Source organism: Megalobrama amblycephala, linkage group LG11, assembly GCF_018812025.1.
Source record: "Megalobrama amblycephala isolate DHTTF-2021 linkage group LG11, ASM1881202v1, whole genome shotgun sequence".
Classification (NCBI taxonomy): domain Eukaryota; kingdom Metazoa; phylum Chordata; class Actinopteri; order Cypriniformes; family Xenocyprididae; genus Megalobrama; species Megalobrama amblycephala.
The window spans coordinates 8323377-8338648 of NC_063054.1; the positions used below are offsets into that span (position 1 = coordinate 8323377).

General features: G+C 37.3%; 1 protein-coding gene across 4 annotated transcripts in view; it reads left to right on the plus strand.

Moving 5' to 3' along the window:
• ralgps2 (Ral GEF with PH domain and SH3 binding motif 2) overlaps window positions 1-15272 on the plus strand; it is a 178574-nt gene that overhangs the window by 36429 nt on the left and 126873 nt on the right. For 3 of the 4 annotated variants that reach the window (XM_048208550.1, XM_048208551.1, XM_048208552.1), the window contains exon 2: window positions 14122-14216. The exons of the other annotated variant lie outside the window; for it this stretch is intronic. The gene's annotated coding sequence lies outside the window, so the exon portion shown is untranslated. The remainder of the gene's footprint in view (window positions 1-14121; window positions 14217-15272) is intronic. 4 annotated transcript variants of the gene reach the window in all.

Consider the following 15272-nt stretch of genomic DNA (forward strand, 5'->3'; position numbering starts at 1 on the left):
TTTTCCTATTGCTGCCGGTCAGCACAGCAGTTGCCACTTCCTCTCAGAATCCCTTGTTTCCTGTGGAGTTTCCTGTTGGCTTCTGAATTGGGCTTATAGAGAGACAGGAATGAGCAAGTGTATTAAATCATGTGAGAGGGCGCAGGGAAGGCATGCTAGACGAGGGAGTCGAAGTGGAGAGAGGGAGGGTAAAAAAGCCATGCAGGCAGCGGATCTGGGCTCAGGCCAGCTGCTTTTGTCCCACGGGAGTCTTCAATCAGCGCACACACACACACATACACACCGCCTGCTGCTGCCCACTTACTGGACTGCTGACACCGCCAACCTCCAGCACATGCTCGCTTATTGATCCTTACAGAATCACACGGAAAAGGATGACATTGAGCACAGGTTACTGTCATCTTTTCTCTTTTCTTTAACCATGTGACATGGAAATTTAGTCAGCAGTCCACAGATGGCTGTGACCCCCAAACACCTCACCTGGGAGGTTTTGATCCATCAGTGGCCAAGATGCTGAACACTGTAAAAAATGATATGATCAATAAGTCATTACTTATTGTATAGTGTAACTTTACATTACAAAAAATTTAAGGCAGCAACTGATCATAAGTTTTTAATTTGAATCAAAGATTTTATATATAGAAAGAGGGTGCACTCGTATTATTATGAATTGGAGAAAATGCAACACGCAATATGGCGGAATAAGTCCCGTGTCCTAAAAAAAAGAGCCAATCACCAATTGGTAAAGTCGTTGCTTTACTTCAGCGTCCGTTAGAAGCTCCGGTTCCTATAGTAACAGTCAGACGCGCACTTAGGACTTGCGTATGTGCCGTTTTTTGTCATGATTCGAACGTTTACAAATAAAATTTGAGACAGTTGTTCATTGGTGATTTTCAAATATGAAATTTAATTGAAAGTGTGGCAAACAGCTTTGGAGAATTTGATTTTGTTTTAATACATTTCATTTTTAAATACATTTCATACATTATTATATAATATATTAAATAAATTACCACATTACTTAAAATTACTTTTTAATGTTTTTGAAAAAGTCTCTTCTGCTCACCGAGGCTGCATTTATTGGATTAAAAAATACAGTAATAGCTTTAATATTGTGAAATATTATTACAATTTAAGATAGCTGTTTTCTGTTTGAATATGTTTTAAAATGTAATTTATTCCTGTGATGCAAAGCTGAATTTTCAACATCATTACTCCAGTCTGCAGTGTCACATGATCCTTCAGAAATTAATCTAAAATGATGATTTGCTGCTCAAGAAACATTTCTTTAATATTATCAATGTTGAAAACATTTTTTGCTGCGTAATATTTTTGTTGAAACTTTGTTGAATAGAAAGTAAAGCAAAACATACATTTGAAATGGAAATCTTTTTGTAACATTGTAAAACTCTTTACTGTCGCTTTTGATCGACTGAATGCATCCTTTGCATTCAGTATTAAGTATTAATTTCTCTTGAAAAAAAAAAAAAAAATCTTACTGACCCCGAGCTTTTGAACGGCAGTATATGTTACGTTACACTACGTTAAAATGATGAAATAGTTTTAGGACTTTGTGCTAAATAAAAATAACTATAAATAATTATAAAATGAATAAAAAAAAAAAAATACTTTTTTACAAATAATAAGTAAATTCCCCTTCCTATCATTACAGTTCAGATTCATACTCCTCTTTCCATACCTGTTGTGTGCTCCACAGCTTTATGCAGTGACTGCTCTGTTCATCCTCAAACACATGCAGACACAGAGCAGGCCTATCATCAGCCATCAGCATCACGCTCAACTCCATTTGTCAAATTCCTCTGCTTCTGATCAGCACTCTGCCATAGCGTGTGCCGTGACCTTGGCTTTTTATAGTCTCTCTCTCTCTTTGGATGATAATTAGAGTGATGACAGACTGGTGTTTCTCACCTCCTTTTCACACACACACACACACACACACACACACACACACACACACACACACACACACACACACACACACACACACACACACACACACACACACACAAACACACACACAATCTGCTGTTAATCAAGCTACCTGCTACTGTCTCTTCAGGACAAACATCAACTTCCTTTTCCTCCAAATTTGCAGGCAGGATTGTGTTTTATGTACAGTAGGTGTTGGACCTGTCGCTCTATTTCTGTCTCTCCTAACATCCTTAACTTTAAGCCTGTTTTACAGCGGAATTCTGGCAGGCACTGTTTGCTTTCCATCAGACAGACAGCCGCATGCAGACATACACAAACTGTTTGGCTCATTCGTCTGATAATAATCAGGCCTGTGAGATGCTTCTGGCTCGGATCAGTGCAGCATGAATTTCATTGTCATTTCATACACACAGTTTTTCAAGCCTGAACATTTCTCATTTGCTTTCAGTTCAAGGCACATGCAGGTACGGCATATGTTTCTCACTGTCTGTCTAAATTAAGACACACTCGATCACACAGAACTGCATGACATTTAAGTGAGAGCACCTATGGCAAAAGAGTCTTAGCATTGATGTGAACGCCATTTAACTGTTGCACTTACTCTGTTGGCTACTTATTGGTGGAAAATATTTATTATTTAGGGTTACAAATTTAGGGCGGTGCAGTTATTCAATATAAAACCGAAATTACGAAATGGATTAGTGTGATTATCAAATAGGAAATGCTGTGATTTAATTTCAGTGACTCAAAGTGGCTAGGTTTTTAGTATACGCTGCTCCACACAAACTCCATCTCAGTTTGGTCGGGATGTTTTTGTCCAGTATGCGTCTAGATAAAGTCCTGGCTGATGGGTTAACATTTGAAAATGAAGAAATGAGATGGCTATAAATATAGTATTGTAATTTTACAGTTGTACTGTTAAATACAATTATTTTATATATTTCTTTCTTATACTTGATTATTTTATTCTGAAAATATTACAATAGTTCAATAGTTTTGTTTAAATAGCCCTATAATGCACCTTTTACAAGATGTAATATAGGTCGGTGGTGTCCCCAGAATGTGTCTGTGAAGTTTCAGCTCAAAATACCCCACAGATCATTTATTATAGCTTGTCAAATTTGCCCCCATTTGGGTGTGAGCAAAAACACACTGTTTTTGTGTGTGTCCCTTTAAATGCAAATGAGCTGCTTCTCCCGGCCCCCTTTCCAGAAGAGGGTGGAGCTTTAACAGCTCATGCTTCAACAACAACAACAAAACTGGAGTATCTCACGCAGCCAAAATGTCATAAATTGTCAGTAGAGGTGTTCAGCTTACATTGTTCGAACCGGAGTCGGACACTGATGGAGAGACTCAGGAAGAAGTTGCATTAGGATGTTTCTGAATGGTTAGTGGATAAATTTATGTAGTTTTTGTGGAGTTAAGTTGATTCAACTCTAGCAGGTGCCGTCATGTTAATCTTTTGTGCAAATCCAGCATTTAACTGACCCTCGTTTGTGAAGCAGTCCAGTGTTCTGATGAATAATGCTACCTATTAGATTGTGCTACCAACACTATATTTGCAGTGTGCTACCTACTGTTTATTGGGAGGTAGCAAAATCTGAGATGGTAGCACAAATCGTCACATCCGGCGTAAAAAAGATTTGTGCAAATATATAACACTTTTTACCGACTTTCTTCAGGACATTTCCTTCATAAATGAAATTCAACAATGGTGTCCTAATTTCAACTTTTCAGTTGTTGGATGTAAACTGTGCAGTCGTAGCGAGAGCTGACAGGGTCATGAACCTTGGAAGCTAGTGTACGAACAACTCAGCAACTCTGAAGAAAAACCAGGGCTTTCCACCTACGCATTCACTTTTTCTTCTAGTGGGATGGAGGCGAGTGAATCCTAGCAGTGGGACATTTACACCTACACAATGGCTCACATAGTTAGGACCTATGATTTATTTCCGTGATGAGCAATAATCACATAATTTTTCTTGCTTGTTTTAATTTCAGCAGTAAACCTCTTGTTGTGCAGCACTCTGTTTGCCAAATGAATTGTTTAATTTTAATTTATTTACATTTTAAAAGATTAGTTAAATTGTTAATGCATTGTGCATGCATTAAATCACACAACAAAGAAATTCCCTATAATTGTAAGAAATTCAGTAAATTATGTTGTTAAAGGGATAGTTCACCCAAAAATGAAAATTTGATGTTTATCTGCTTACCCCCAGAGCATCCAAGATGTAGGTGTCTTTGTTTCTTCAGTAGAACAAAAATGATGATTTTTAACTGCAACCGCTGCCGTCTGTCAGTGGTATAATGCAAGTCAGCGGGAACTTGGACTATAAGAGTAAATAAAACACGACAGACAAATCCAAATTAAACCCTGCGGCTCGTGACGACACATTGATGTCTTAAGACACAAAACGATCGGTTTGTGCGAGAAACCGAACAGTATTTATATCATTTTTTTACCTCTAATACACCACTATGTCCAATGGCATTCATCACTCGATTCGAGAGGTCTGATCGCGCTCTGACAACGGCAGTGATTTCTGGCGCTCATTGAAGTATATGCGCGAGACATCACTGCCGTTGTCAGAGTGCGATCAGACTTCACGAATCGAGTGATGAATGCAGTTTCGTGTCTAAGGACGTCAATGTGTTGTCACGAGCCGCAGGGTTTAATTTGGATTTGTCTGTCGTGTTTTATTTACTCTTATAGTCCAAGTTCCCGCTGACTTGCATTATACCACTGACAGACGGCAGCGGTTGGAGTTAAAAATCATCATTTGTGTTCTACTGAAGAAACAAAGTCACATACATCTTGGATGCGCTGGGGGTAAGCAGATAAACATCAAATTTTCATTTTTGGGTGAACTATCCCTTTAAAGTTTCTAAGAATTAATTTGATAAGACATGCTTTTTGATTATTAAAATTTAACTAAAAAAATTAAAATAAAATAAATGGAAATTTAAAATAGGAAACAGAATTTGGGAAAAATAAAACAGAATTTGAGAAAAAAACAAAAACATTTCATTGGGCCCAAAAAATTAAAGGTGCCCTAGATTGAAAATTTGAATTTACCTCAGCATAGTTGAATAACAAGAGTTCAGTACATGGAAAAGACATACATTGAGTTTCAAACTCCATTGCTTTCTCTTTCTTATGTAAATCTCATTTGTTTAAAAGACTTCCGGAAAACACGCGGATCTCAACATAACACCGACTGTTACGTAACAGTCGGGGTGTATGCCCCAATATTTGCATATGCCAGCCCATGTTCCCAACATTATGAAAGGCATTAGACAAGGGCAGCCAGTAACGTCTGGATCTGCAAAGGTGAATCAACAGACTAGGTAAGCAAGAACAACAGCGAAAATGGCAGATGGAGCAATGATAACTGACATGATCCATGATAGCATGATATTTTTAGTGATATTTGTAAATTGTCTTTCTAAATGTTTCGTTAGCATGTTGCTAATGTACTGTTAAATGAGGTTAAAGTTACCATCGTTTCTTACTGAATTCACGGAGACAAGAGAGCCGTCGCTATTTTCATTTTTAAACACTTGCAGTCTGTATAATTCATAAACACAACTTCATTCTTTATAAATCTCTCCAACAGTGTAGCATTAGCCGTTAGCCACGGAGCACAGCTTCAAACTCATAGAGAATCAAATATAAACATCAAAATAAATACTTTACTCACATAATTCGAAGCATGCATACAGCATGCATGACGAACATCTTGTAAAGATCCATTTGAGGGTTATATTAGCTGTGTGAACTTTGTAAATATGCTGTAATATAATCGAGAGCTCGTGTGGCAGGGAGCATGCGAATTAAAGGGGCGGCGCGCTGAAAAAATCAGTGCATAGTTAATGATGCCCCAAAATAGGCAGTTAAAAAAATTAATTTAAAAAAATCTATGGGGTATTTTGAGCTGCAACTTCACAGACACATTCAGGGGACACCTTAGACTTATATTACATCTTGTGAAAAAGCATTCTTGGGCACCTTTACATTTTTGTTAAACCTTTAATAAATTGTTGTTAAATTGTATACGTTTTGTGATTTCAATTATTTAGACAAGCTTTTTGATTATTCATTTAATTTAACCATTAAAACAGAGTTTAGAAAAATTTAAATGGAAAAACAAATTCATTAAAAAATGAAATTTCATAGGGCCCTACATAGTAAGAGGGACACACATTGGTCACTTACGTTGTGAACAGCTTTATTTATTATCTATGAACTTTTGTTGTGTCATGACGCGGCTCGCTTCCAGTGCAGACTCTGTGTCAGACAGCAATTGTGTTTGTATTTTTTTTTGTTTTTTTTTAGTTACAGTATGTTGATATTTCCATGTGTTGATGTGGAGCTGCCATTGTTCTCTCTTGGATACGTGCTTGCATGGATGTATTGTTATTATTGTTACGGACAGACGGTACAGTAACACTCTTGTTCTTATTTATTCTTACTTACTGGACCACAAAAGATCATATTTTCCATTTTAACGGTCTCCTCTTATCGTCTCCCTCAAGGCTTATTCCATAGGGTGTTTTTTTCTCCTTCTGAATGTCAAATGAAATATGGATGAACAGGGCTCAGAGGGGCCCCAGAGCAAAGTTTGGGTGTGTGTGTTCATGAAAATAAGTGGAAAAAGAGGGTTAACAAATAGACTATGACCATACACACATTGTATAAGAGGTAAATAGCTTCAATTTCCTTACAGAAACCTAAGTTATGCTCACACAAAATATGGACAACGTGTCTATTACAGGTACTGACAGCCCTGATTTGCAAATGTGGATATTAGTGATGTTACTTTTAGGCCCTGTTTACACCTAGTATTAAGATGCGCTTTGGTGGATTGGATTACGCAGGGTCTAAAAAAAGCTTGTCCACTTTCAACCACTTCCAGAGGTATTGGAACGCTTTAAACCAGATTTTACCAGGTGTAAACGGAAATGTGTCTTCCTAGTCTACTTGTGATCCGATTGACCAAAACGCATCATAATACCAGGTGTAAACAGGGCCTTAGTGATGTTTTTGGTTTCACTGATTTGTTTAGTGACCCATTCTGCTAGTCAGTGAATCATTCACTCACCTGATTTGCTAAAAACTAAAGTTGTTCACAACCGAAACTTTTTCTTTTAATTTAATCCGAGACTCACGCCCCTTCAAATTACGCCTACTAAGAAACAAGTGTGGATGTCATTGACTAAAACAATATTTTGAAGTAAATTTACTTTTCAATTTCTGTAGCCACTCCACAGTCTGAAGTCTTTTGCTTTTTGACTATGGGTAAATCTCCAGTTGTCACTGATGACTGTCATTTGAACCTTTCTGGATTACAATCCGCCATCAAAATGATACATTTAATTATTTCAGCTGCTGTGAGAACAGGCTATAAATGATCCGCTACAAGCAGCATCCTCACATGATAAAGCCGACTAGCCTGGACTCCTTCTTTCTGTTTACAGACGTGACGTAATGACGCAAAGACGAACTGCTGCATGCTCGAATTTCCTACTGAAATCCACCAGGTCGCTCTTATTATAAAACATTATTACAAGCTTACCGTTGTGATTCGAGCTAAGATAAGGAGATAGTTTTGAACACTGGCTGGTTATGTACTTGCTCAAAAATTGTTTTTGGATCATTTTTAACCAAAAAAAAGTTACGGACTGCAGCTTTAAACATTTTAAATAGACTGCAGCAATTAACATTTTTCAACCTCTGGTAAATTAGATGCCATTTTGTTTAGTTGTCTGTTCAGAATCGTGATCTCTATTTGAAAAAAAACCATCATGATTGTCAATTTATCCAGATTGGTGCAGCTCTACTATAATGATGCTAATATTGGGCAAAGTGTTCTGACATTTGCTGAAGTTTGCTACAAGTTACTTCACACATTCGCCACAGCAGTTTTGTGCAAATAAAGTTTTACACAGGTCTAACTCGCACACTAGGGGTGGGAATCTCACTTGGAGTTATAAAATAAAATACGTGCTAGAGTATTCTCAATATTTATTGATTAAGCCTCTGATACAGGATGTTCATTCGCTTTTACAAGCAGGCATTGGTCATTACCATGGGAATGTGCTTCTTGTGTGTAAAAAGTGCTGGTAACTATACATTATTTTAGGGCTGCACGATATATCGCATGAGATTGTCACGCGCATTTCGTCAGTAAAGCCGGTTCCCTGATTACCGCTAAATCGCCATCACCTGCTTTCAAATGGAGCGGCATTTAATAGACAGAGCCGTAGTTCACTGACAAGCCACGCAATATCGCGTTCATTATCGAAGGCGATTCATCTGCGATATGAACGCGATATTGCGTGGCTTGTCCGTGATCTACGGCTCTGTCTATTAAATGCCGCTCCATTTGAAAGCAGGTGATGGCAATTTAGCGGTAATCAGGGAACCGGCTTTACTGACGAAATGTGCGTGACAATCTCATGCGATATATCGTGCAGCCCTACATTATTTATAGTTATTTTCTGTTTAAGATATACAGAAACTGTTCCATTCATAAAGCTTCCCCCGTTGCGAGCCTGTGCGCTCTTTGAACTGTTCGGGTGATGCACTGCTCTCGCAGTTGACTGCCGTCTCATTTGTTCCGACATCATCACGGTATTAACAAACATTTCGAAAATCGATTTTTGAATCGGTAGAAGATAGAATCGCGATTCATTCATATGTAAATTGATTTCCCACCCCTAACACACACACACGCACGCACGCACTAAAACAAAGCAAAAGCTATAGGGAAATGAAAGCTTAATGAACATATTTTATAGGACACGATGAGAGGGAACACATGTAAATCAAGGTGGGAAAATCTGAGTTGTTCAACCACTTGAACTTATTCCTTCAGGCTCAGAGTGTCTGTTCTGTTACACCGTTTCCCCGGCAGGTTGAAACAAGACAGCGACACCTCCCACGCTCTTTCTCATCCGGATCTGTCCCTCGCTCTATTCCGCCTTTCATTCAGCCTCCTCCATACCTCTGAGCGTCTTTCCACGATCTCTTTCAACAACCTTCCGAGATCTCACGCATTAATCATTCCCATCACACCATCAGGCTCACCACGCAAACACTCAACCCGACATTCCCTTGCACTTGTGAAGGTGATGTTGCCCTTCTGACGTGTACAGTGGTTATGAACATCCACAATCTTTACCGTCAGCCATTAAACCACAACGGCCTGTACATTTATGGTCTTTATCTGGTGTTCAGCCGTCCGCAGATGGATCGAACAAGATTATATCATAAACAGACAGGGTTATGTGTCTGCAGAAGGCTCTGTAGATTCACCTGTCACTTATTATTCTCCAAATCCCCTGCTCCTTGTGTTTATCAAATATTTTCCCAAATTTGATTAGGCTGTCAGCTACTAATACTAGTATTGTACTCTCAGTTGACCTTGAGACATTTTTACCATGTTTCATACCAAACTGCAGAATGTTTCAGATCAGGAAATGCAAAAAAGGTTGCAAATTGCTCATTTTCTGTGCTGATTCCACAGATTTCCTCTTAAAATTGATATAAACATGGTAAAATCAGTGGTGGAAGTGGCCGAGATTCATTGGGGGGACCCGAGTTGTGGACATATTTTGTATTTTTAAACCATAGATGCAGAAAATCCCACTATATTTATCAGTCAAATTTGCATAGTGCTTGAAGGCTATTATGTGGATTAAATTAATCCACACAAAAGTGTTAAAGTTCACCCAAAAATGAAAATTTGCTGTTAATTTATTCACCCTTTTTTCTTTTTTCTTCATTTGAACAGTAGAGAAGATTTTTAGCTGAAACCGTGGTCCTTTATATATAATATATAATATATAAAGTGACGGTTCAGTAGCCATTGACTTGCATTATATGAATCACCAAGGACTAGGGTTTCAGCTAAAAATCTTCTTTACTGTTCAATTGAAGGGGAAAAAATCACCTGCATCTTGGATGGCCTGAGGGTAAGGGTGCTTTCACACTAGCACTTTTGGTGCACACTCGGGTTCAATTGATGTCAGAGTTTGGCTCGTTTGGATAATGCACACCTGTGAACCGTACCCGAGTCCATTTAAAAAGGGTGGTCTGGAGTACAGATCGTGTGAACTCCGGTATGGTTTGCTGCTGATATGGATGCAATCGTACTAACTCTCAGAAGTGAACCTCTATTAATGACATGTGATTTGATAAAAATGTATGAGATGTGCATAATGTGCTTGTTTTTCACTCACTTTCCTGACAAGCGTGACTGACACACTGCAAGCAGAGAGCAGCGTTGCCAACTGCTTTCAATTGAAAGTAGCTAAAACTGGAAGCTAAATGTCACTAGATGGCATCATAATGGCAAATTCATTGATCTATCTATTAGTGTTGCACGATATACCGGTACTAGAAAGGTATCGCGATACCCCGCTTTTAAAAACGGTCCGGTTCTTCATTTTATTAGTACCGGTACTTTGAGTGCCAGCTGTATTTCCTAAAGTGCAACAGCAGGGGGCAGTGTGCGTGCTGAGGCACATTGAGTGCGTTTATTCCTCTCAACTGCGCAACGGCTTTTATGGTGACGAAACGATAGGTATGGTTGTAAATACAGGTGCTCTTGCAGACCGTCCACAAATTGTTGAGAAAGCAGATGCACGAAGCGAAATATGGCATTATTTTGCTTACATTGCCGACAGTCAGGGCAAGCCCACGGACATCAAAATAACGCAAGCGAAGGGAGTCAAAAGCATCTTGCCGTCAAACTTCCCAATTTGTTCAAAGAATTTAAAGAGCGACAGGTTAGTGTGATACCAGCATTATGTTTATGCTCTCAAACATTAAATGAGTGTTTTTTTATTTATTTTACTCGTGCAAGCAGATCTCCGCAAAGAGATGTATTATTGAGTCTAAGTTTAATAAGTGATATATCTGGTTACAAAAATAAAATTAATTTAAAAATATATAAATATGTGAAGGGTATATACAGTTATTTTAAACCAATTTATGCTTTAATAACATTGCTCTAATTATTTACAGTAATATAATTTTTACAATAATCTTACTGTCAAAAACACCTAAATGTATAAAAAAGTGTAACAGCAAATAATTTACATTGAGCATGAAGAAAAAAATAAAAAAAAAAAAATAAAATATATATATATATATTATTGAATCTAACTCTAACTTCATGGCATTGAAGCTCAAATCCAGAATTATCAGCCTGCACACTGGTGAAGAAAGAAGTTCTGTCATTTGTTATTTATTTACCTTTCCTGTTGTTTTAGGTTTTTGCCATAGTATCGTTTAAGTATCGGTATCGTGATATTTAAGTTGGGTATCGTATCGAAGTCAAAATTTTGGTATCGTGACAACACTACTATATATAAATATGAATAGAGATCAGTGGGCAAAATAAGAATCTAGATAAGGTTTGTCCAAGAAGTTCAAGAAGATTTGTCCCTAAACTTTTGAAAAAAAGTCTCAAAAGGGGTGGGGAAGTCACTAAATCTAGTGACAAAATCCTTAAATTGGCAACACTGGCAGAGAGCTGTGTATCATTCTAATTCTTCAGAAATCATTCTAATATGCTGATTTTCTGCGAGAGTGTGGAAAGTTACTGGAGTGCGCAGCCACGCACTTTTCGCACAAGGAACGTCACGGCAGTGATTGACAAGCCAGAGGGCCAATCGTTTACGCGATGATCGCGTAAACGATTGGCTGATGTTTTTAAGGCCCTACCTCGTGCACAGATGATGTATATTAATATTAATCCTTTCAGTGCACCTAATAAATACTCTTTTATCAGTTAGTAAAGACAGTTTCAAGTAATATTGCAAAAATGTATAAAACAAAACATCCTCTTTAGCACTGTTAATATTTTTGTGAAAACAGTGATACTTTTTATTCTTTGAATAGAATGTTCAAAAGAAAAGCATTTATTTGTTTTGTTTTTTTAATGCATGCAAGTGGCTAGGGATATGTGGAATTTCATATTTTTGCGGTTTGAAATCTGCAGTGGTCTGTGGGCGAAGGTTTCGTGTGGGTCTGTTTATGAAGCAGTTTGGGTGCCTTAGCATTTTTCTTTCTGTGGAGTCATCCTCTTATTGCCATAGTAACATCATGGAAACAAAAGCTATAGCTACATATGTTGAGAAATGAATATTTATTTTCTGTGGAAATTCTGAGTCATACATTTTTTTTGCATTTATCACATGACTTATGATCTTGTTGAAAAACCAATAAGAACACATTTAAATATGTAGGTTTTTTTGATCACTTTCACAATTACTAGCCTGGTGACATGGTGTTTGGGTTATTTCTTTGATATCAGTGGGTTACCGCTCTAAACCGTTTAAGCGTGTCACATTTTTGCGTGTTTGTGACATGCCAGAGCGAATGGCTTCAGTTCAGCCTTAAGTCTATAGACTGAGGAAGCTTGTTCTCCTTAATATGCAGTAAATGCTTTGCTGGCTTGAGCCATGTGATGTTTTTAAAGCTTATTTTCATGTATGTGAGGGAAAGAAAGCTTGACGTCTTGCTTTGCACCTGGCCTGTCCCACAGTGCGATGTGGTGGGTGGTGTCTGGTGTCTGTCGTGTCCTAAACAATCCTCTCTAATGACCCCACACTGACCTCTCTGAAACTTCAGCCGCAGCCCATTTCCTCAAACACAAGCAGCTTCTGTTGTTTTTAGTCCTCTTTACCGTATGTACAGCACCACCTAGTGAATTTCTCATTGATACACAGTTTGTCTCTCAGGTTTGTCTGTCATATACAGTGTTTCTTATATGGCCTCTTTCACACTTGAAATGACTAGTTTAATTATTTTGTCCACAGATGATGTTTATAGTATACATTCACAAAAGTCATTTCCACCACATCCCAAATCACCATTCATTTTGTGGTTACCAAAAAAAAAAAAAAAAAAACAGACTTCTGTGTCTTGCTATGGCAGATTTTATTGATCCTAAATATAGCCTACTCAATTAAAGGGATAGTTCACCCTATCCCTCAACTGAAAATGTATTTACTCACCCTCCATGCTGTGGAAGAATTCACTGTTTGGTTACCAACATTCTTCAAAATAGATTCTTTTGTGTTTCGCAGAAGAAAGTCAGTAAGTTTTGGAACAACACGTGAGTAAATGACAAAATTTCACTTTCGGTTGAACTATCCCTTTAAATAAAATATCCTGCTCACATTCACAAGTGATATTTACCTTGAGTTTACTTTTTCATCACACATCTCAAAGTTCTTCAGTTCTCATATTTCTTTGCAAGGTCTTCAGTGTTGCAAACAATATCATTTTAGCATTATTTATTTACTGTTATATTTTGAAAAATATTTTGAATTAGCTTTTATTTATTTATTTATTTATTTATTTATTTTTTCAGTTTTCATTTTTTGTATTTTTTTTGTCATTTTGTTTTGCTTTTGCTGTTTTTAAGTATTGTTATTTAGGTTTTTTATTATTATTATTATTATTATTATTATTATTATTATTATATATTTTTTTTCAGTTTTTAGTTTTTTATGTCCAGTTCAACATGGTAACATTTTTGTTTAGTTCAAGTTTTAGCTTTATTTCAATTTCCAATTTTTTTTAATAGTTTGTGAACAATTTATAACCAAGTATACTAAGTTTTGGGGGGAAAAATTGCAGTCACAATTGCAGTCACAAATCGATATGATCATTTTTGCACAATAAACACTGAATTTGTTAAAGTTCATTTAATTCTTTGTTTAGAGCATCATAGTTTTAAATGTGTAATTTATTAATATTCTTTGTATTTAATAGATTTTCTTATCGGGGGGATGAGGGTAAAACTATAAAATTTGTACTAAAAGGGCACTTGAAAAGTAACGAAACAAACAAAGCCATGCTAAAAAGTTTTCTAAATAGTTTTGTGACCTCCAAATGAAAAACAAACAAACAAACAAAAAAAAAAAAAAAACAAACAAACAAATGAACACTTGTTAGTCTATGTAAAAGTTAACCCCTTACTGTATTTGAAAAAACTCCATATAGGCTAAACACTGCAACTGTATTATTTGTCACTTAAAACTCCTCTAGTCATAAGATTAAAAGTGTTCGGTTTGGTAACGTCTTCTCTCTCTCTCTCTCTCTCTCCCTCTCTCTCTCTCTCGTTTTCTTTATCCTTCTTACGGCAGGTTTTGTTCAGCAGAGGATTTCGAGTGAATACAGCTGATCGAGTGCAGGGGAGGACACAGCAGAGCCGTCACGATGTGCATTTGACAAATACCCGGTAATTGAGTTCTCTCTGTGTTTGTGTATATAAGCTGTTGTTTTGTTGCCTTTTGGCAAATGAAAGCATTTGTGCTGGTGTTGTTTGCCATGTTTGTGTGTGATGGCTGAATTAGAGCTGTGATTAGGATTAGTCTGCAGTTTGGCAGTGCCGTAAAGTCGAACAAACTCTCAGCAACACCTGTTACTACACAACCCTAAATCACACACATGCATATACTAATGGCTCCGTAGCACCTGTTCACTCTCGGAGCAAAACGCACATACACACACACACACGCTGTCATTGTCGGTCCCATTACTGTCTGAACACCTGCTTGTTTTTTTTCATGTGTAACCAAATGTTGACTGCGGTGTTTTGATAGTGAGGCCAGCAGTTGTAGTGTTTATCAACGTCGCTGAGCACGTTGTTCTTTGGAAGTGGTGTACGGTTACATCGCTTCACAAGAACATTAGATTAACAACACACACAACCAAACATGACCAATGTGTGTGTGTTTCAGAGATGAGGATCGTAGTGTTTCTTTACAAAGTGACATCGCCAACTACTGGCCTGGCAGCAGAATACAGAGTTTATACGTTTATATATGTTTTCGCGGATCCAAGTGAATGGGGATCAGTTTGACAGTGCTTTCGTCTGTATGTGAAAAATGCAAAAGAAACCTTTTCTGTTTTTAGTACATCATTGTCTTGTAAACGTACCATTAGTCTATGCCATTTTCAGATGTGTGTATAAAACTTTACTATTATTTTGTAGAGTGCCTCCCATCCAATAATTGCAATAATATTTCTGCTTTATTCTTAATATGAAACAAAGTCTCAGTTAGTCAATTTTATTACGAATTTCAAATAATAAATACCGTTTTTCACTCTTTAATGTGGCGTGACAGATCACTGTAGCGCCTCAGTTCAAGCGAAGCAGTAGCGTGAAATGCATGTTAGAGGTCTGCATTCCCCGATCAGATTTGTTGTGGCGCAGTTTCAAATTTCTGATATCCTTTAACCTTTCTCATTATCACCCACACAACCTCCATTGAGGACTGTATTATGCCATGAC